The sequence below is a fragment of the Panulirus ornatus genome, chromosome 4, assembly GCF_036320965.1.
Source record: "Panulirus ornatus isolate Po-2019 chromosome 4, ASM3632096v1, whole genome shotgun sequence".
In the NCBI taxonomy this organism is placed as follows: Eukaryota; Metazoa; Arthropoda; class Malacostraca; order Decapoda; family Palinuridae; genus Panulirus; species Panulirus ornatus.
In genome coordinates this window covers 14,376,745-14,399,216 of record NC_092227.1, presented here as the reverse complement: position 1 = coordinate 14,399,216, position 22,472 = coordinate 14,376,745, and positions in this window count along the sequence as shown.

Here is a 22,472-nt window from a genome sequence, read left to right as displayed (position 1 = left end):
TTACCTCACATCAACTCCCTTCACTCTTGTGTGCTTGACACAGAGCCTTCGTCGCCGTCAGCCTGTTTATATGGAGTATTTCAGATGACGGTAAACAGTTACCAGGTCTCGTTTCATCATCAGGAGTGAAGCGCCAACTAGTTTCTGTTTCTGACTTGACGAAGAGTGATGCACACAACACGAGGTTTATGTCAGTGTCAGCATTCTTGCTCTGTTAGCATATATTATACATACATTGGCCAACCCATGTGCATTTTCCTAGGAGAGGACGAGAAACTAGAAGCTGTACTGTTCTCTGAGTCAGAGGTAAACATGGAAGGAATATGCAGTACATATCACCGTAGCTTTGGTTTTCCAGAGAGCAATCGTGTGCTTAGAGAATCATCTAATTTCCATCACTGTGAAAAAAAAAGAAAGTTACCTTAGTTTATGTACCACTTGTTCAGTTCAGATTTCTGTACAACCTTCAGAGTAATGTTACTCAAACTTCTGTCGTTTCACAGCATAGTTATGAGTTTGCTTGATCCTCCCTGCGGCACACCGAACTATATATTGTCAGAGTTCTGCTGTCGTTCATCATTATCCAACGAAAAGAAGGAAAACGAAAATCTTTTTCCGCGCAAATGATTATGTAGCAAAACAAATGTCGAGCCTTTATTATCACAAATATATTCCAGTGATTTACAGAATATATTTTCATAAAAGGAATATTGCTGTTGTTTGTTGAGACAGTACGATTTTCGTTTTATTTTCTTTAATTTGGATTTTACCGCTGCCTTCCGGGAGCGTCGTCGTGGTCCGCTGGTTACGAAGCACTGCTTGAGAGAACAGCCTTAGTTAAAACCCCTTTTGTTCTCCATGAAATCTTTAACGTTCCTACTTACCAGTTAAACCCACAAGATATAGAAAATATTTCATGAGGTGTCTTGATGACTGTACTTAATTTGTACCTTTTAAGCATCTCTTTGTCATCTCAAAGCGAATGTAGAATAATTTTCAGGTTATATTTGTAAGCCCAGCGACCCTAGGAAAGTAAAGGATGAAAATGTGTACGTGATGGTAGTGTGTGTGTGTGTGTGTGTGTGTGTGTGTGTGTGTGTGGGGCCATCGTTACGTATTCCCCGAGCAAGGGAGGTGGAAAATAGCCAGAGCTGCTTCAGTGCTCCCTCAGCCGGTCGCCTCACATTGGCACAAAGTCAAACAAAATCACCAGGAAGCGTTGTCATCCATCATCTCACGGTCTCTGGAAACTGGGGGTCGACGATGGGTATAGACTCACGTTTCTTTGTTCGATGCATGTGCTACAGTCGCAGTTGCTCTTGGAGGAGAGGATATTCAGAATTTCCCTAACTCTGTAATTCATTCAGGCCAGCAGTGTAGGTCAGTATCTAGACGCAAGTATCGGTATAAAACAAATCACTTGTGTTGCCTGAACAAAAGATATATACTGAAGTATTTTCAAAGTATATATATATATATATATATATATATATATATATATATATAATTTTTTTTTATTATACTTTGTCACTGTCTCCCACGTTAGCGAGGTAGCGCAAGGAAACAGACGAAAGAATGGCCCAACCCACCCACATACACATGTATGTACAAACACGTCCACACACGCACATATACTTCCCTACACATCTCAACGTATACATATATATACACACACTCATATACATATATACACATGCACACCATTCACACTGCCTGCCCCTATTCATTCCCGTCGCCACCCCACCACACATGAAATGAGAGAACCCCCTCCCCCCCGCATGTGCGCGAGGTAGCACCAGGAAAAGACAACAGAGGCCACTTCCGTTCACACTTAGTCTCCAGCTGTCATGTACAATGCACCAAAACCACAGCTCCCTCTCCACATCCAGGCCCCGCAGAACCTTCCATGGTTCACCCCAGACACCTCACATGCCCCGGCTCAATCCACCGACAGCACGTCGACCCCGGTACACCACATTGTTCCAACCCACTCCACCCCCCGCACGCATGTTCAGGTCCCGATCGCTCAAAATCTCCCTCACTCCATCTCTCCACCTCCAATATGGTCTCCCACTTCTCGTTCCCTCCACCTCTGACACACACATCCTCCCTGTCAACCCCTCCCCACCCACTCCCTCCGACCAAACCACTTCAAAACACCCCTTCTGCTCTCCCAACCACACTCCTTTCACCACCACACATCTCTCCCACCCTCTCACCCCCTACTCGATCAAACCACCCCACACCACACACTGTCCCCAAACATCTCATCTCCAGCACATCCACCCTCCCACGCACAACCCTATCTCCAGCCCACACCTCGCAACCATACAACAATGTTGGAACCACTATTCCTTCAAACATACCCATTTTTGTATATATATATATATATATATATATATATATATATATATATATATATATATATATATATATATATATATATATATATTGGTATACGCTGGGAGCAGGTTTTCTTTAATGCACATTGAATTGAATAATGTATATATTTCGTGGTACTTTAGTCTTACTAACTGAGGTAAGAGAAAGAATTTTGCCTCCGTGTCATACCCTTGCTTATCGTAGAAGGCGACTGAAGGGGTCAGGAGCGATATGCTAGAACCCCTTCCCCCTTCTTGTATTTCAGTGTCAGAAAGATGGAAAAGAATAAAGAGCCAAGCGGGGAGTCCTCATCCTCTTTGAAAGCTCAGGGTAGGGTGTTCAAATATTTGTGTGTGGATGTAACCAAATTGAGAAGAAAGGAGGTATAGGCAGTTGGTTTGAGGAAAGAAACCCGGATGTTCTTACTCTAAGGGAAACAAATCTTAAGGGTTAAGGAGAAGAATGTTTTGGAAATGTCTTCCGAGTAAAGTCGAGAGTTGGTAAGAGGGTAAGAGCTAAGGATTGGGCTAGCACTGCTGCTGAAGCAGGAGTTGTGGGAGTATGTAACAGAATATAAGGAAGTCAGCTTTAAACGGATGTGGTTATAAATGGACATGGATTGCGGGAAATGAGTTATTATTAGTGCTCATGCGCTTGATCAAAAGAAGAAGGATCACGAGAGACAAGTGTTTTTGGAGCAGCTATGTGAGTGTGTTGGCGATTTTGAAGCAAGAGACCAGGTGTTATTACTGGGTGATTTAAATGCGAAGTTGAGTAATGTAGCAGTTCAGGGTATGATTACGGGGTATAGTGTATTCAGTATTATGAATGGAAATGGTAAACATCTAGTGGAGTTGGGTGCTGAAAAAAGAACGGTAATTTTGTATACCTGGTGAAAAGGAGAGACATACACAAGTATACATATTTGAGCAAGCAAGAAGGTCAACAGGCATTATTGGATTTCATTCTGACTTAAAGGCGTACAAAAGAGAGGTGCATGTATGAATGCGTAGAGAGGGGCAGCTGGTGGGATTTCTGATCATTACCTTATGGAGGCTAGGGTGAAGACTTTATAGATTATCAAAAATGAGGAAACATTATGGGTAAGATTAGGTGTGGTGAGAGTAATTGAGCTTGGAAAAGAGACCTGCGTGAAGAGGTTGAAGGTGAGTGTTCATACCACAGATGTATAAATTTCTGAGTGTAGCTGGTAAATTGTATGGAGTAGTAGTAATTGAGAGGGTGAAGGCATCTACAGATCATCAGATTGTGGAGGAACAGTGTGGTTTCAGAACTGGTATAGGATGTATGAACTATGTGTGTTTTTTAATGAATATGTCTGAGAAATGATTAGAGAAACAGAAGGGTTTGTGGACTTAGAGAAATGATATGATAGGGTTGACAGATATTCCCCAGGCGCTCTTAAGGAATGAAGGTACATATATATATATAAAGTGTGTGAAAGAAGAAAGTTAAGAGTAAATGTGAATAAGAGCAAGGTTATTAGGTACAGTAGGGTTGAGGGTCAAGTCAATTGGGAGGTGAGTTTGAATGGAGAAAAACTGGAGGAAGTGAAGTGTTTTAGATATCTGGGAGTGGATCTGGCAGCGGATGGAACCATGGAAGCGGAAGTGGATCATAGGGTGGGGGAGGGGGCGAAAATTCTGGGAGCCTTGAAGAATGTGTGGAAGTCGAGAACATTATCTCGGAAAGCAAAAATGGGTATGTTTGAGGGAATAGTGGTTCCAACAATGTTGTATGGTTGCGAGGCGTGGACTATGGATAGAGTTGTGCGCAGGAGGATGGATGTGCTGGAATTGAGATGTTTGAGGACAATGTGTGGTGTGAGGTGGTTTGATCGAGTAAGTAACGTAAGGGTAAGAGAGATGTGTGGAAATAAAATGAGCGTGGTTGAGAGAGCAGAAGAGGGTGTTTTGAAATGGTTTGGTCACATGGAGAGAATGAGTGAGGAAAGATTGACCAAGAGGATATATGTGTCGGAGGTGGAGGGAACGAGGAGAAGAGGGAGACCAAATTGGAGGTGGAAAGATGGAGTGAAAAAGATTTTGTGTGATCGGGGCCTGAACATGCAGGAGGGTGAAAGGAGGGCAAGGAATAGAGTGAATTGGAGCGATGTGGTATACCGGGGTTGACGTGCTGTCAGTGGATTGAATCAAGGCATGTGAAGCGTCTGGGGTAAACCATGGAAAGCTGTGTAGGTATGTATATTTGCGTGTGTGGACGTATGTATATACATGTGTATGGGGGTGGGTTGGGCCATTTCTTTCGTCTGTTTCCTTGCGCTACCTCGCAAACGCGGGAGACAGCGACAAAGCAAAAAAAAAAAAAGATATATATATATATATATATATATATATATATATATATATATATATATATATATATATATATATACACAGTTTGTTAAAGACCAATGCACATTTAGCATACCTAACTTTCTGTTGTTTTGTTAAATTTGTCTCACCAAACAATTTGCTTTATGAGATAGATTGTGAATTAGATGGCTTCAGTTCATTTTCACTTAATTCTTGAAACACATTAGACGTTTCAGGCACACGAACATTGCCCCTCTTCAGTTAAATTGATTTTGAATGATACAGCACAATGTGAAAAACAAAACACGAATGAATCGCATCTTGAAATCTATCAGATGAGAGGGATGACGTAGATAATATAATTATCTCAGGACGGTGTTCCTTCAGAGTTGCTCGGTAGAGGTCAGACTCAGTGGGTCAATGAAGTCGGTTTGTCCAAGGTCTCCTCACATATTAAAATCCGGTGGGGGTAGTAATAGGTCATTTTTGTGCTGTGTAGATAAATTGTAGAGTCTCCATTTCCTGTAATTTGATTATTTATGAAGGGATTCTATTCTCTCATGTGCATCATTTCTGTTATTCATAGTCTTGGAATGGTCGTGGCAATGTCTCATGATTATCTTTTTTCAGTAAGATGCTGACGAGTGAGAATCATATCATGTTGCTCTTGCTTTTGTGGTTTAGGGCCTTGAAGATGACGTGTTAAGTCCTTCTCGTAATCATTTCGACATGTTCTAGCTTCTCCCAGCCATGTATTCTCTTGTTTTCAGCAACATTCTGAATGTTCTCATTTTCACTTTTACTACTTCTTTTACGTCTTCATTCCGCCATGCTGTGGTTTTCTTTTGGATCCCTTGTTTTAATTTTGAATTCGTCCTTTTCTTTAGCTGGGTGGTGTATATTTTCATCAGAATATGTCTCGCTCATCTTCAGTATCTTTCTATTCTGTATCCGTTACTTCAGGTAACTTAACACATATTTTGATATCGTCTTATTGTACATCCTTCATTTTTCATATCTCCTGGTGTGCATCTGCTTATTTCCGGTTTAATTTTATCTTTGATTTGTCTAACCTTAGTTTAGCCAGCACCATTTTGTGGCCTGAGTCACATGACACTGATGGTATTGATTTGACATTTCCAGTAAGATTTTTTTTTTTTTTCGCTACAGATAAATTGGTGACTGACTTGTCGGTGTATCCTTGTCTTTCATGGTTCCACTACCACCAACCCCGCTGGTGACATTTCTCAATCTGACAGAAAGCATTTATTATTGACACGGAACTGGAAACACAGAAATCAGTAACTCTGTCACCTTCTGGATTTGTGTGTCAAACAGTGAATAATGCAGTAACGCTATCCATGTCTTTTCTCTCTCTTGTCATTCAGGGCTATTACAATATCCGACTGTATTTGTCTGTAGTTTACACTCGTTGTAGAGTTTCATTAAACTTCTTTTCTTTAGTGATAAATCTTCCTTGTTCGGAGAATGTAAAGATCTTAAATTCACTGGCATGTCCATTATTCGTTCACTTTTGCAGTTTACATCTTCAGTTCTTTCACCTATTTGTGGCGTCAGCATGACACTTATACCGTGCTGGGTTGTATCGCTTGATTCTTGAGCTTATATAAGGTCTTTATACAGCGTTCTCTCCCGTTCGTTCTTGGTTCTCGTCTCGCAAACTCACAGTGTATCGAAGTTCCTTGCTTTCAAAATTTCTATCACTCCTTCTTCTTCTTCTTCTTCTTCTCCTGACACTAATGACACATGGCTTGTAACTATATTAATGGTATTTCTCTCTCGTGATCCAGGTCCATGCCCAGTATCCACATCAGTTCGGTATTTGGTGAAACATTGAGGCTCAGTCTGTGTTTCTTAAGCATGACGTGTCCACCAGTGGCTTACTAAGTCTCTCCTGGTTTTCTCGGGATTGCTAGATAGTGCCTCCTTAATTGTCTTATGCCCTCGTATGATTACTAGATTCCCATAACGGATTACGAGGCAGACAATCTAATCGGATTAAGTTGCCACACCTCTCTAAGATTACATAGTCCCTTGCCCTATTGGGTTATAGCTCCAGGACCGTAGCATATATATATATATATATATATATATATATATATATATATATATATATATATATATATATATATATATATATATATTTTTTTTTTTTATACTTTGTCGCTGTCTCCCGCGTTTGCGAGGTAGCGCAAGGAAACAGACGAAAGAAATGGCCCAACCCCCCCCCCATACACATGTATATACATACGTCCACACACGCAAATATACATACGTACACAGCTTTCCATGATTTACCCCAGACGCTTCACATGCCTTGATTCAATCCACTGACAGCACGTCAACCCCGGTATACCACATCGCTCCAATTCACTCTATTCCTTGCCCTCCTTTCACCCTCCTGCATGTTCAGGCCCCGATCACACAAAATCTTTTTCACTTCATCCTTCCACCTCCAATTTGGTCTCCCTCTTCTCCTTGCTCCCTCCACCTCCGACACATATATCCTCTTGGTCAATTTTTCCTCACTCATCCTCTCCATGTGCCCAAACCACTTCAAAACACCCTCTTCTGCTCTCTCAACCACGCTCTTTTTATTTCCACACATCTCTCTTACCCTTACGTTACTCACTCGATCAAACCACCTCACACCACACATTGTCCTCAAACATCTCATTTCCAGCACATCCATCCTCCTGCGCACAACTCTATCCATAGCCCACGCCTCGCAACCATACAACATTGTTGGAACCACTATTCCTTCAAACATACCCATTTTTGCTTTCCGTGATAATGTTCTCGACTTCCACACATTCTTCAAGGCCCCCAGAATTTTCGCCCCCTCCCCCACCCTATGATCCACTTCCGCTTCCATGGTTCCATCCGCTGCCAGATCCACTCCCAGATATCTAAAACACTTCACTTCCTCCAGTTTTTCTCCATTCAAACTCACCTCCCAATTGACTTGACCCTCAACCCTACTGTACCTAATAACCTTGCTCTTATTCACATTTACTCTTAACTTTCTTCTTCCACACACTTTACCAAACTCAGTCACCAGCTTCTGCAGTTTCTCACATGAATCAGCCACCAGCGCTGTATCATCAGCGAACAACAACTGACTCACTTCCCAAGCTCTCTCATCCCCAACAGACTTCATACTTGCCCCTCTTTCCAAAACTCTTGCATTTACCTCCCTAACAACCCCATCCACAAACAAATTAAACAACCATGGAGACATCACACACCCCTGCCGCAAACCTACATTCACTGAGAACCAATCACTTTCCTCTCTTCCTACACGTACACATGCCTTACATCCTCGATAAAAACTTTTCACTGCTTCTAACAACTTTCCTCCCACACCATATATTCTTAATACCTTCCACAGAGCATCTCTATCAACTCTATCATATGCCTTCTCCAGATCCATAAATGCTACATACAAATCCATTTGCTTTTCTAAGTATTTCTCACATACATTCTTCAAAGCAAACACCTGATCCACACATCCTCTACCACTTCTGAAACCACACTGCTCTTCCCCAATCTGATGCTCTGTACATGCCTTCACCCTCTCAATCAATACCCTCCCATATAATTTACCAGGAATACTCAACAAACTTATACCTCTGTAATTTGAGCACTCACTCTCATCCCCTTTGCCTTTGTACAATGGCACTATGCACGCATTCCGCCAATCCTCAGGCACCTCACCATGAGTCATACATACATTAAATAACCTTACCAACCAGTCAACAATACAGTCACCCCCTTTTTTAATAAATTCCACTCTATATATATATATATATATATATATATATATATATATATATATATATATATATATATATATATATATATATATATATATATATTCATTTTTTATTCTTCATGTGTTTATTTAATATGTATTTATTTGTTATCCAAGATTGCCATACGATAAATTTCTGTGGAAGAGTCCTGGTGTTATTCACGGCCTTCCTACACCAGAAGACTGCGCAACTTTCAGTGGCAGGGAAATGTAGGTTCCTTTACAGTGAGAAGTTCTTTGGGGAGACTACCCCCAACGGTACAGCCTCGTCAAAGGATGACTTTTCACTCGCAGTGCAACCTCAAGTAGGCGGAGTCCGGTAATGTATATAGTATTCATCGACTCATCCAAGGACAATGAAACATTTAACTTTAACATCAGTAGCTCATTATTATGACGCAGCCAGTGAACGAGAGTTCTTTCTTTGATGATATCTCTCATGGCAAACCAATAAGTACTTGATTAATGATGCATACCGAACGATTTTCCTCATTTCGTGATTTGTTCAGTACCAATGCGAATATATTTCAGACCACATCATTATGATCTTCTTGTCGATAAATCTATTACAAAATGTAGTGCAATAACCCAGTTGGATTGTGTATGAATGGGAGAGTGAACGTGGTTTCTGAAGGACACCAATGTTAAGATAACTTTTACATACAGTCATACAATAAAAACCAGCTTGATTATGAATAACTCTTAGGACATGCCTGGATGTGCATATAAAATCAGATGTAGAGATTTTAAAATGTAATACATCGGTCAGACAAGTAAAAATTCATACACACTAAAGTCAACCAGCATAAGTATAGTGTTGGGAGTGGATAAGGTGATAGTGCCATGTATTAACATAACGCTAAGGAGGGCCAACACATTGACTGGAATTGCGCCAGTCACATTGATAAAGTTATGTATCCTTTGGAGAGGAATGCAATAGAATCTTGTGAAATTTATTAACCTTACTATAAAACATAAGTATGTCTTATGGCCACTTTCACTGTAATCTTGTATTGCCAGATTATGTGACGTAAAGAGTTTCTACGAAGTTGAACTTTTATGACCTTAGGGGACAAAGTTGTGTGTAAAAGGTTCCTGCTCAGGTGACTCGTTCTGAACTATTAACGTTTCAGTCATATTTGATCATCCCTACACTGACCTGTGGTTCTCATTATGTAATGCTTGTTACCTCTCTGTCAGTTTGCTTGAAGATGTGACAAACGAAAGATCTTGCTTTTACACTTTCATTTCTCCAATGATTTTATCTGCATTTTTTCATTCACAAGATGTTGTCTACACTGCACACACACACACACACGCACACACACACACACACACACACACACACATATATATATATATATATATATATATATATATATATATATATATATATATATATATATATATATATATATATATATATATATATATATCCCTGGGGATAGGGGAGAAAGAATACTTCCCACGCATTCCTCACGTGTCGTAGAAGGCGACTAAAGGGGACGGGAACGGGGGGCCAGAAACCCTCCCCTCCTTGTATTTTAACTTTCTAAAAGGGGAAACAGAAGAAGGAGTCACGCGAGGAGTGCTCATCCTCCTCGAAGGCTCAGATTGGGGTGTCTAAATGTGTGTGGATGTAACAAAGATGAGAAAAAAGGAGAGATAGGTAGTATGTTTGAGGAAAGGAACCTGGATGTTTTGGCTCTGAGTGAAACGAAGCTCAAGGGTAAAGGGGAAGAGTGGTTTGGGAATGTCTTGGGAGTGAAGTCAGGGGTTAGTGAGAGGACAAGAGCAAGGGAAGGAGTAGCACTACTCCTGAATCAGGAGTTGTGGGAGTATGTGATAGAGTGTAAGAAAGTAAATTCTAGATTGATATGGGTAAAATTGAAAGTTGATGGAGAGAGGTGGGTGATTATTGGTGCATATGCACCTGGGCATGAGAAGAAAGATCATGAGAGGCAAGTGTTTAGGGAGCAGCTGAATGAGTGTGTTAGTGGTTTTGATGCAAAATACCGGGTTATAGTGATGGGTGATTTGAATGCAAAGGTGAGTAATGTGGCAGTTGAGGGAATAATTGGTATATATGGAGTGTTCAGTGTTGTAAATGGAAATGGTGAAGAGCTTGTAGATTTATGTGCTGAAAAAGGACTGGTGATTGGGAATACCTGGTTTAAAAAGCGAGATATACATAAGTATACGTATGTAAGTTGGAGAGATGGCCAGAGAGCGTTATTGGATTACGTGTTAATTGATAGACGCGCGAAAGAGAGACTTATGGATGTTAATGTGCTGAGAGGTGCAACTGGAGGGATGTCTGATCATTATGTTGTGGAGGCGAAGGTGAAGATTTGTGGGGGTTTTCAGAAAAGAAGAGAGAATGTTGGGGTGAAGAGAGTGGTGAGAGTAAGTGAGCTTGGGAAGGAGACTTGTGTGAGGAAGTACTAGGAGAGACTGAGTACAGAATGGAAAAAGGTGAGAACAAAGGGGGTAAGGGGAGTGGGGGAGGAATGGGATGTATTTAGGGAAGCAGTGATGGCTTACGCAAAAGATGCTTGTGGCATGAGAAGCGTGGGAGGTAGGTTCATTAGAAAGGGTAGTGAGTGGTGGGATGAAGAAGTAAGATTATTAGTGAAAGAGAAGAGAGAGGCATTTGGACGATTTTTGCAGGGAAAAAATGCAAATGAGTGGGAGAGTTATAAAAGAAAGAGGCAGGAGGTCAAGAGAAAGGTGCAAGAGGTGAAAAAGAGGGCAAATGAGAGTTGGGGTGAGAGAGTATCATTAAATTTTAGGGAGAATAAAAAGATGTTTTGGAAGGAGGTAAATAAAGTGCGTAAGACAAGGGAGCAAATGGGAACTTCAGTAAAGGGGGCTAATGGGGAGGTGATAACAAGTAGTGGTGATGTGAGAAGGAGATGGAGTGAGTATTTTGAAGGTTTGTTGAATGTGTTTGATGATAGAGTGGCAGATATAGGGTGTTTTGGTCGAGATGGTGTGCAAAGTGAGAGGGTTAGGGAAAATGATTTGGTAAATAGAGAAGAGGTAGTAAAAGCTTTACGGAAGATGAAAGCCGGCAAGGCAGCAGGTTTGGATGGTATTGCAGTAGAATTTATTTAAAAAGGGGGGCTGACTGTATTGTTGACTGGTTGGTAAGGTTATTTAATGTATGTATGATTCATGGTGAGGTGCCTGAGGATTGGCGTAATGCTTGCATAGTGCCACTGTACAAAGGCAAAGGGGATAAGAGTGAGTGCTCAAATTACAGAGGTATAAGTTTGTTGAGTATTCCTGGTAAATTATATGGGAGGGTATTGATTGAGAGGGTGAAGGCATGTACAGAGCATCAGACTGGGGAAGAGCAGTGTGGATTCAAAAGTAGTAGAGGATGTGTGGATCAGGTGTTTGCTTTGAAGAATGTATGTGAGAAATACTTAGAAAAACAAATGGATTTGTATGTAGCATTTATTGATCTGGAGAAGGCATATGATAGAGTTGATAGAGATGCTCTGTGGAAGGTTTTAAGTATATATGGTGTGGTAGGCAAGTTGTTAGAAGCAGTGAAAAGTTTTTATCGAGGATGTAAGGCATGTGTACGTGTAGGAAGAGAGGAAAGTGAGTGGTTCTCAGTGAATGTAGGTTTGCGGCAGGGGTGTGTGATGTCTCCATGGTTGTTTAATTTGTTTTAATTTGTTTAATTTGTTTAATTTGGATGGGGTTGTTAGGGAGGTGAATGCAAGAGTTTTGGAAAGAGGGGCAAGTATGCAGTCTGTTGGGGATGAGAGAGCTTGGGAAGTGAGTCAGTTGTTGTTCGCTGATGATACAGCGCTGGTGGCTGATTCATGTAAGAAACTGCAGAAGCTGGTGACTGAGTTTGGTAAAGTGTGTGAAAGAAGAAAGTTAAGAGTAAATGTGAATAAGAGCAAGGTTATTAGGTACAGTAGGGTTGAGGGTCAAGTCAATTGGGAAGTAAGTTTGAATGGAGAAAAACTGGAGGAAGTAAAGTGTTTTAGATATCTGGGAGTGAATCTGGCAGCGGATGGAACCATGGAAACGGAAGTGAATCATAAGGTGGGGGAGGGGGCGAAAATTCTGGGAGCTTTGAAGAATGTTTGGAAGTTGAGAACATTATCTCGGAAAGCAAAAATGGGTATGTTTGAAGGAATAGTGGTTTCCAACAATGTTTTATGGTTCCGATGTGGGCTATGGATAGAGTTGTGCGCAGGAGGGTGGATGTGCTGGAAATGAGAGGTTTGAGGACAATATGTGGTGTGAGGTGGTTTGATCGAGTAAGTAATGTAAGGGTAAGAGAGAGGTGTGGAAATAAAAAGAGTGTGGTTGAGAGAGCAGAAGAGGGTGTTTTGAAATGGTTTGGTCACATGGAGAGAATGAGTGAGGAAAGATTGACAAAGAGGATATATGTGTCGGAGGTGGAGGGAACGAGGAGAAGTGGGAGAACTTATTTTAGGTGGAAAGATGGAGTGAAAAAGATTTTGAGTGATCGGGGCCTGAACATGCAGGAGGGTGAAAGGCGTGCAAGGAATAGAGTGAATTGGAACGGTGTGGTATACCGGGGTCGACGTGCTGTCAATGGATTGAACCAGGGCATGTGAAGCGTCTGGGGTAAACCATGGAAAGTTGTGTGGGGCCTGGATGTGGAAAGGGAGCTGTGGTTTCGGTGCATTATTACATGACAGCTAGAGACTGAGTGTGAACGATTGGGGCCTTTGGTGTCTTTTCATAGCGCTACCTCGCACACATGAGGGGGTTGTTATTCCATGTGTGGCGAGGTGGCGATGGGAACAAATAAAGGCAGACAGTATGAATTATGTACATGTGTATATATGTATATGTCTGTGTGTGTATATATATGTGTACATTGAGATGTATAGGTATGTATATTTGCGTGTGTGGACGTGTATGTATATACATGTGTATGTGGGCGGGTTGGGCCATTCTTTCGTCTGTTTCCTTGCGCTACCTCGCTAACGCGGGAGACAGCGACAAAGCAAAATGAATAAATATATATATATATATATTTTTTTTTTTTTTTTTTTTTTTTTTTTTTATACTTTGTCGCTGTCTCCCGCGTTTGCGAGGTAGCGCAAGGAAACAGACGAAAGAAATGGCCCAACCCCCCCCCCCCCCATACACATGTACATACACACGTCCACACACGCAAATATACATACCTACACAGCTTTCCATGGTTTACCCCAGACGCTTCACATGCCTTGCTTCAATCCACTGACAGCACGTCAACCCCTGTATACCACATGACTCCAATTCACTCTATTTCTTGCCCTCCTTTCACCCTCCTGCATGTTCAGGCCCCGATCACACAAAATCTTTTTCACTCCATCTTTCCACCTCCAATTTGGTCTCCCTCTTCTCCTCGTTCCCTCCACCTCCGACACATATATCCTCTTGGTCAATCTCTCCTCACTCATTCTCTCCATGTGCCCAAACCATTTCAAAACACCCTCTTCTGCTCTCTCAACCACGCTCTTTTTATTTCCACACATCTCTCTTACCCTTACGTTACTTACTCGATCAAACCACCTCACACCACACATTGTCCTCAAACATCTCATTTCCAGCACATCCATCCTCCTGCGCACATCTCTATCCATAGCCCACGCCTCGCAACCATACAGCATTGTTGGAACCACTATTCCCTCAAACATACCCATTTTTGCTTTCCGAGATAATGTTCTCGACTTCCACACATTTTTCAAGGCTCCCAAAATTTTCGCCCCCTCCCCCACCCTATGATCCACTTCCGCTTCCATGGTTCCATCCGCTGACAGATCCACTCCCAGATATCTAAAACACTTCACTTCCTCCAGTTTTTCTCCATTCAAACTCACCTCCCAATTGACTTGACCCTCACCCCTACTGTACCTAATAACCTTGCTCTTATTCACATTTACTCTCAACTTTCTTCTTCCACACACTTTACCAAACTCAGTCACCAGCTTCTGCAGTTTCTCACATGAATCAGCCACCAGCGCTGTATCATCAGCGAACAACAATTGACTCACTTCCCAAGCTCTCTCATCCCCAACAGACTTCATACTTGCCCCTCTTTCCAGGACTCTTGCATTTACCTCCTTTACAACCCCATCCATAAACAAATTAAACAACCATGGAGACATCACACACCCCTGCCGCAAACCTACATTCACTGAGAACCAATCACTTTCCTCTCTTCCTACACGTACACATGCCTTACATCCTCGATAAAAACTTTTCACTGCTTCTAACAACTTGCCTCCCACACCATATATTCTTAATACCTTCCACAGAGCATCTCTATCAACTCTATCATATGCCTTCTCCAGATCCATAAATGCTACATACAAATCCATTTGCTTTTCTAAGTATTTCTCACATACATTCTTCAAAGCAAACACCTGATCCACACATCCTCTACCACTTCTGAAACCGCACTGCTCTTCCCCAATCTGATGCTCTGTACATATATATATATATATATATATATATATATATATATATATATATATATATATATATATATATATATATATATATATATATATATATATTCGCCATTTCCTGCATTAGTGAGGTAGCGTTAAGAACAGCGAACTAAGGCTTAGAGAGAATATCCTCACGTGGCCCCCTTCTCTGTTCCTTCTTTTGGAAAATTGAAAAAAAAGAAAACGGGAGGGGAAGATATCCAGCTCCCCCGCTGCCACCCCTTTCCGTCGCCTTCTACAACACACAGGAAACACGCGAGGAGTATTTTTTCTTCCCTATCCCCAGGGATCATATATGAATATATATATATATATATATATATATATATATATATATATATATATATATATATATTGTTCATGAGATAGACCTCATTAGGGCATTCAGTTGTCCGTGATGTCTCAGGTAACATAAGGATAGAAACAGAAGCACGTCCACAAGGAGAGGAATAAAAGATACAGTCCTGAACGCCTTCGGTTATTGTGGCAGAGGTTTGGATTCTCTCCTCCGTCGCTCAGGAACTATCCCAGGCCGGATATTGCTGGTCCGGTGTCCTTCCGACCCTAACCCATCTCTTCCCGTGTCGCGACGATATTCCTCGTTTTATTGTAGTTTTTGGTCATTCTAATCTTTTTCAAACTCGTTCGCCTCCCTCTTCAATCCATTTTTTCCCCCCTTTCAACTTCGCGCCAATATTCCAGGGAAAACCTTGTAAAAATAGATCAGTTATAAAACTTTCAAACACACACGCAACTGGTGTTCGAGCACCCACCTAATGGTAGTGTAATACTGAGAAAAGTGAACATAAATAGGAAGTTCAGCAACTCTAAATAAGTTGTATTCAATTTTATGTGCATTAGAGGAAATCTGCTCTCAGCTTACACACACACACACACACACACACACACACACATATTGGAAAGGATCACAATTTTGCGCGTGATCAAGATATTCCTATGGGTCCACGGTAAAAATGATGATGTGATTATTACACGAAAGTGCACTTGAGAGCTTTTCGTGTTTCATTTTCCCCGTGGACTCATAGGAACACACACACACACACACACACACACACATATATATATATATATATATATATATATATATATATATATATATATATATATATATATATATATATATATATATATGTATATATGTTATCCCTGGGGATAGGGGAGAAAGAATACTTCCCACGTATTCCCTGCGCGTCGGAGAAGGCAACTAATAGGGGAGAGAGTAGGTGCTGGAAATCCTTCCCTCTCATTTTTTTTTTTTTTTTTTATTTTTCAAAAGACGGAACAGAGAAGGGGGCTAGGTGAGGATATTCCCTCAAAGGCCCAGTCCTTTGTTCTTAACGTTACCTTACTAACGCGGGAAATGGCGAATAGTATGAAAGAAGAAATTTATATATATATATATATATATATATATATATATATATATATATATATATATATATATATATATAAATATATATAAATATATATAAATATGAATATATATATATATATAAATATATATATATATATATATATATATATATATATATATACTTGCCCCTCTTTCCAAAACTCTTGCATTTACCTCCCTAACAACCCCATCCATAAACAAATTAAACAACCATGGAGACATCACACACCCCTGCCGCAAACCTACATTCACTGAGAACCAATCACTTTCCTCTCTTCCTACACGTACACATGCCTTACATCCTCGATAAAAACTTTTCACTGCTTCTAACAACTTGCCTCCCACACCATATATTCTTAATACCTTCCACAGAGCATCTCTATCAACTCTATCATATGCCTTCTCCAGATCCATAAATGCTACATACAAATCCATTTGCTTTTCTAAGTATTTCTCACATACATTCTTCAAAGCAAACACCTGATCCACACATCCTCTACCACTTCTGAAACCACACTGCTCTTCCCCAATCTGATGCTCTGTACATGCCTTCACCCTCTCAATCAATACCCTCCCATATAATTTACCAGGAATACTCAACAAACTTATACCTCTGTAATTTGAGCACTCACTCTTATCCCCTTTGCCTTTGTACAATGGCACTATGCAAGCATTCCGCCAATCCTCAGGCACCTCACCATGAGTCATACATACATTAAATAACCTTACCAACCAGTCAACAATACAGTCACTCATCTGTTGGGGATGAGAGAGCTTGGGAAGTGAGTCAGTTGTTGTTCGCTGATGATACAGCGCTGGTGGCGGATTCATGTGAGAAACTGCAGAAGCTGGTGACGGAGTTTGGTAAAGTGTGTGGAAGAAGAAAGTTAAGAGTAAATGTCAATAAGAGCAAGGTTATTAGGTACAGTAGGGTTGAGGGTCAAGTCAATTGGGAGGTGAGTTTGAATGGTGAGAGGCTGGAGGAAGTGAAGTGTTTTAGATATCTGGGAGTGGATCTGTCAGCGGATGGAACCATGGAAGCGGAAGTGGATCATAGGGTGGGGGAGGGGGCGAAAATTTTGGGAGCCTTGAAAAATGTGTGGAAGTCGAGAACATTATCCCGGAAAGCAAAAATGGGTATGTTTGAAGGAATAGTAGTTCCAACAATGTTGTATGGTTGCGAGGCGTGGGCTATGGATAGAGTTGTGCGCAGGAGGATGGATGTGCTGGAAATGAGATGTTTGAGGACAATGTGTGGTGTGAGGTGGTTTGATCGAGTAAGTAACGTAAGGGTAAGAGAGATGTGTGGAAATAAAAAGAGCGTGGTTGAGAGAGCAGAAGAGGGTCTTTTGAAATGGTTTGGGCACATGGAGAGAATGAGTGAGGAAAGATTGACCAAGAGGATATATGTGTCGGAGGTGGAGGGAACGAGGAGAAGAGGGAGACCAAATTGGAGGTGGAAAGATGGAGTGAAAAGGATTTTGTGTGATCGGGGCCTGAACATGCAGGAGGGTGAAAGGAGGGCAAGGAATAGAGTGAATTGGAGCGATGTGGTATACAGGGGTTGACGTGCTGTCAGTGGATTGAATCAAGGCATGTGAAGCGTCTGGGGTAAACCATGGAAAGCTGTGTAGGTATGTATATTTGCGTGTGTGGACGTGTGTATGTACATGTGTATATATATATATTATCCCTGGGGATAGGGGAGAAAGAATACTTCCCACGTATTCCCTGCGTGTCGTAGAAGGCGACTAAAAGGGAAGGGAGCGGGGGGCTGGAAATCCTCCCCTCTCATTTTTTTTTTTTTTTTTCAAAAGAAGGAACAGAGAAGGGGGCCAGGTGAGGATATTTCCTCAAAGGCCCAGTCCTCTGTTCTTAACGCTACCTCGCTAATGCGGGAAATGGCGAATAGTACGAAAAAAAAAAAAATATATATATATATATATATATATATATATATATATATATATATATATATATATATATATATATTTATATATATATATATATATATATATATATATATATTATCCCTGGGGATAGAGGAAAAAGAAGCCAACCCATGTTATCCCTACGTGTTATAAAAGGCCACTAAGTGTGAGCGGGCGAGAGCCGGGAACTGGAAATCCTTCTTGAATTTTCAATTTCTAAAAGATGGAGCCAAGCAAGAGTTCTCATTCTCCCCGAAGCCTCAGGCTGGGGTGCTTGAATATGTGTGCCTGTAAACTATAAGAGAAGAAATGACATATAGGTAGTATATCTAAAGAAAGGAACCTGGATGTTCTTGCCAGGAATGAAACAAAGCTCATAGGTAAAGAGAAAGAATGGTTAGTGATGTTTTAGGGGCAGAGTTAGGGTTTAGTGCAAGGGCGAGAGATAAAGAAGGGGTAGCACTGTTACTGAAGGAGTTTTGGAAATGTATGAGAGAGTTTAAAGAGGTGAGTTCCAGATTGATGTGGGCAAAATTTTAAGTGGATTACGAGAGACGGATGATTATCAATGCTTATGCAACCGACCCCGAGAAGGATGATGAAAAGAGGAAAGCGTGTTGGGAATAGCTGAATGTATGTGTGTCAGCATTTTATATGCAATAGACCGGGATTAGTGATAGGCGATTTAAATTTGAAATTGAGTAATTTAGCTGTTAAGGATAATTGAGGGGGGGGGGGGGATATGGTAAGGTGAAAAAGAATGGTATATGGCTTGTGGAGTTATGTGCCAAAATTTGACTGATGACTGGGAATACCTGGTTTAATATGAAAATTCATAAGAATATGTGGTTGTGTGGGAAAAAAAATAGCCATCACGATTTACTGAGTTAAATATTGATTGATAGGCTTGCATAAGAGAAACTCTTCTATGTGAATGTGCTGCGAGGTGTAGCTGTTTAGATATCTGATCATTAACGGGTCTTAGAGAGGTGAATATTTGTTGAAGTTTTCGGAAATCAGGAAATGGTATTGGAGAGAAGGGGATGGTGAGAGTAAGTGAGCTTGGAAATGAGACTTGTTTGAAGAAACACCAGGAAAGACTAAGTGTAGAATGGCAAAAGGTGAGACCAAACGAAGCAAGGGGAGTGGGTGAAGAATGGGAGGTATTCAGTGAAGCAGGGCCTGAGAAATGTATGGCATGCAGAAAATGGAAAGAGAGCAGACGAGAAAGGGTAGTGAGTGGTGAAAAGACCAAGTAAAATTGCTAGTAAAACAAAAAAGAGGAGCGTATTGGCAACATTTACAAAGAAGGTGTGCAAGTGATTGGGAGATGTACAAGAGAAAGTGGCAGGAGTTCAAGAGGAAGGTGCAGAAGCTGAAAAATAGGGTAAATGAGAGCTAGGCTGAGCGAGTATCTGCGAACTTCAGGGACAATAAGATGTCTTGGAATAAGGTTGTTAGAAGATGTATTGAATACTCTGAAGGACTGTTGAATATATATGCTACATGGCGGCAGATGCAGGGTGTGTTTCGGTCGGGGAGGCATGCGAAATGAAGGTCATAGAAAGTGGTTTAGTGGCGACAAAAATTTTTTAAAGCCTTGCATTCGACGAAAAGTGGTAAGGCGGCTGGAGTGGATGGTATTCCAGTTGAAATTCTTGCGAAAGGTGGTGATTGTTGTGTCGATTGGTTAGTTATGATTATCACTGCATGTATGGATCTTGATGAGATGCCTGGCGATTAGAGAGAAGCATGTATAGTGCTACTGTATAAAGGCAAGGGATACGAAGGTGCGTTTTCGAATTATAGAGGTATTAATTTCTTGAGTGTTCATGGTAGGTTGTATGGAAGAGTGGTGATTTAGAATGTGGTGACATGCCCAAAGTATCAGATTGTGGACGACAAATGCAGTTTCAGGAGTTGTAGAGATGTGTGGGTCAGGGGTTCTCTTTGAAGAGTATGTGTGAGAAACATTTAGGAAACAGGAGGATCTGTATGTGGCATTTATGGATCTGGAGAAAAAATGTAATACGACTGAAAGAGATGCCATGTAGAAGGCGCTACACATCTATAGTATGGGAGGAAAACCATTGAAAAAGGTGAGGAAGAAATTTTATCAAGAGAGTAGGGGCGTGTATGCAAGTTGGTATAGAGGAGTGGTTTTAGGTGAAGGTGGGTCTGCGGCAGGGTGAGGAGGGTTATAAAGAGATAAAGATGGTGATGGGTCTGCGGCAGGGGTGTGTGTGTCATCATTGTTGTATAAATTGTTTATGGATGAGGTGGTGATGGAGATGAATGATAGGATCTTAGAGAGGGGCAGATATGCTTTCAATTGTTGTTTGCAGATGACTCGGAAATGATGGCAGATTCGAATGAGAGAGTGCAGGAGGTCGTCTCTGAGTTTGGGAGAGTGTGTGTGCAAAAGAAAGTTGAGAATGAATGTGAATAAAAGCAAGGTTGTTAGGTCTAGCAATGCGGGGACAAGTTAGCTGGGGTTTGAATTTAAATGAAGAAAATCTGGAGGAAGTAAAGTGTTAGATACCTTGTAGTAGAAATGGCTGGAAATGAGTCCATGGAAGTGGAGGTGAAACATTGGGTGGGTGAGGGGCAAAGGTTTTGAGAGCATTGAGGAATGTATGGAAAGAGAATTCGGTCTCTGGAAGGCCGAAAAATTGGTAACTTGTAACATTGTATGCATGTTAAGGAGATGCCAAAGGTGTGCACCTTGGTATGATTCTTTTCTAATGTGGTGTTTGTGTGCCACTGCATGAGTTGGTGTTTTTTCAGTTAGAAAATTCAAATCTTTATTTGTGCATACTAAGAGGAATCCAAACGCGTAATCCTGGATATGTTTTTTTCCTTTTAAAGCTGAGATGTGTGTGTGTGTGTGTGTGTGTGTGTGTGTGTGTGTGTGTGTGTGTGTGTGTGTGTGTGTGTGTGTGTGTGTGTATCAGTGGACATTCACTGAGATACAGTCCCAGTGATGAGTGGTACATGGATGCCATACGTTTTGAATTTAGGTACTTCAGAGACCGTGTAATATTTTAAGCTACAAGTTTCAGTGGTCTGGGGGGAGGGCCTCTGCAGCTTCAGGTCTGTGCTACCCTCAGCACCAGGGACAGGATGGCCTCCTTTTTACGAAAGACGTCCTCTGACAAGACTCTCTTCTGTTTCGCCAACTAACAAAGATACAGCTTGACCTTGAAGTCCGTTTCAAGGACAATACTAGGCATATGTATTTCCTAATCACAGTGCTTCATGCACCTGCTAATCAGCACACACCCCAGAATGGCAACAAATTGGAAAGCAGAAGACTCCCAGAGGACAGTGGTAACAGGGATGGATGATAGGGTGGCAGGAGAGAGAGAGAGAGAGAGAGAGAGAGAGAGAGAGAGAGAGAGAGAGAGAGAGAGAGAGAGAGAGAGAGAGAGAGAGAGAGAGAGATCAGGCAGACGTGAGAGAACGAGGCAGCGGAAGGTATGGTTTGAGAAAAGGTGAGGACGAGAAGAGAACGAGACTCTCTAGACGAAGGAAGGGAACAGGTTGAGAGCGGACTTAACCATGGATGTTAGAAGTACGAGTGTGTTGAATTTGTGGTGACAGGTAGGTATGACGAGGGGTTAATGTGGTGGATGATGGATGTGGTGAAGGGTAGGTAGGTATGATGAGGGATTAATGTGGTGGATGATGGATGTGGTGAAGGATAGGTATGGTGAGGGGTTAATGTGATGGATGATGGATGTGGTGAAGGATAGGTATGGTGAGGGGTTAACGAGGTGGATGATGGATGTAGTGAAGGGTAGGTATAGTGAGTGGTTAGTGTGGTGGATAAAGAATGTGGCAAAGAGTAAGTTCTTTGAGAGGTTGGTGTGGTTAGGGATGGGTTCGTTGAGAGGTTCGGATGGTGAGAGGTGGGTATGGTAAGTTGTGGGTTCTTTGAAATATTGGCGTGGTGAGGGTTGGGTTCACTGAGGAGTTGGTGTTGTAAAGGGATGGGTGTGATGATGGATGGGTGAAGTGATGGATGGGCGTGAATGGATGTGGATGTGTTCAGTGGTGGGTGTGGTGATGGAT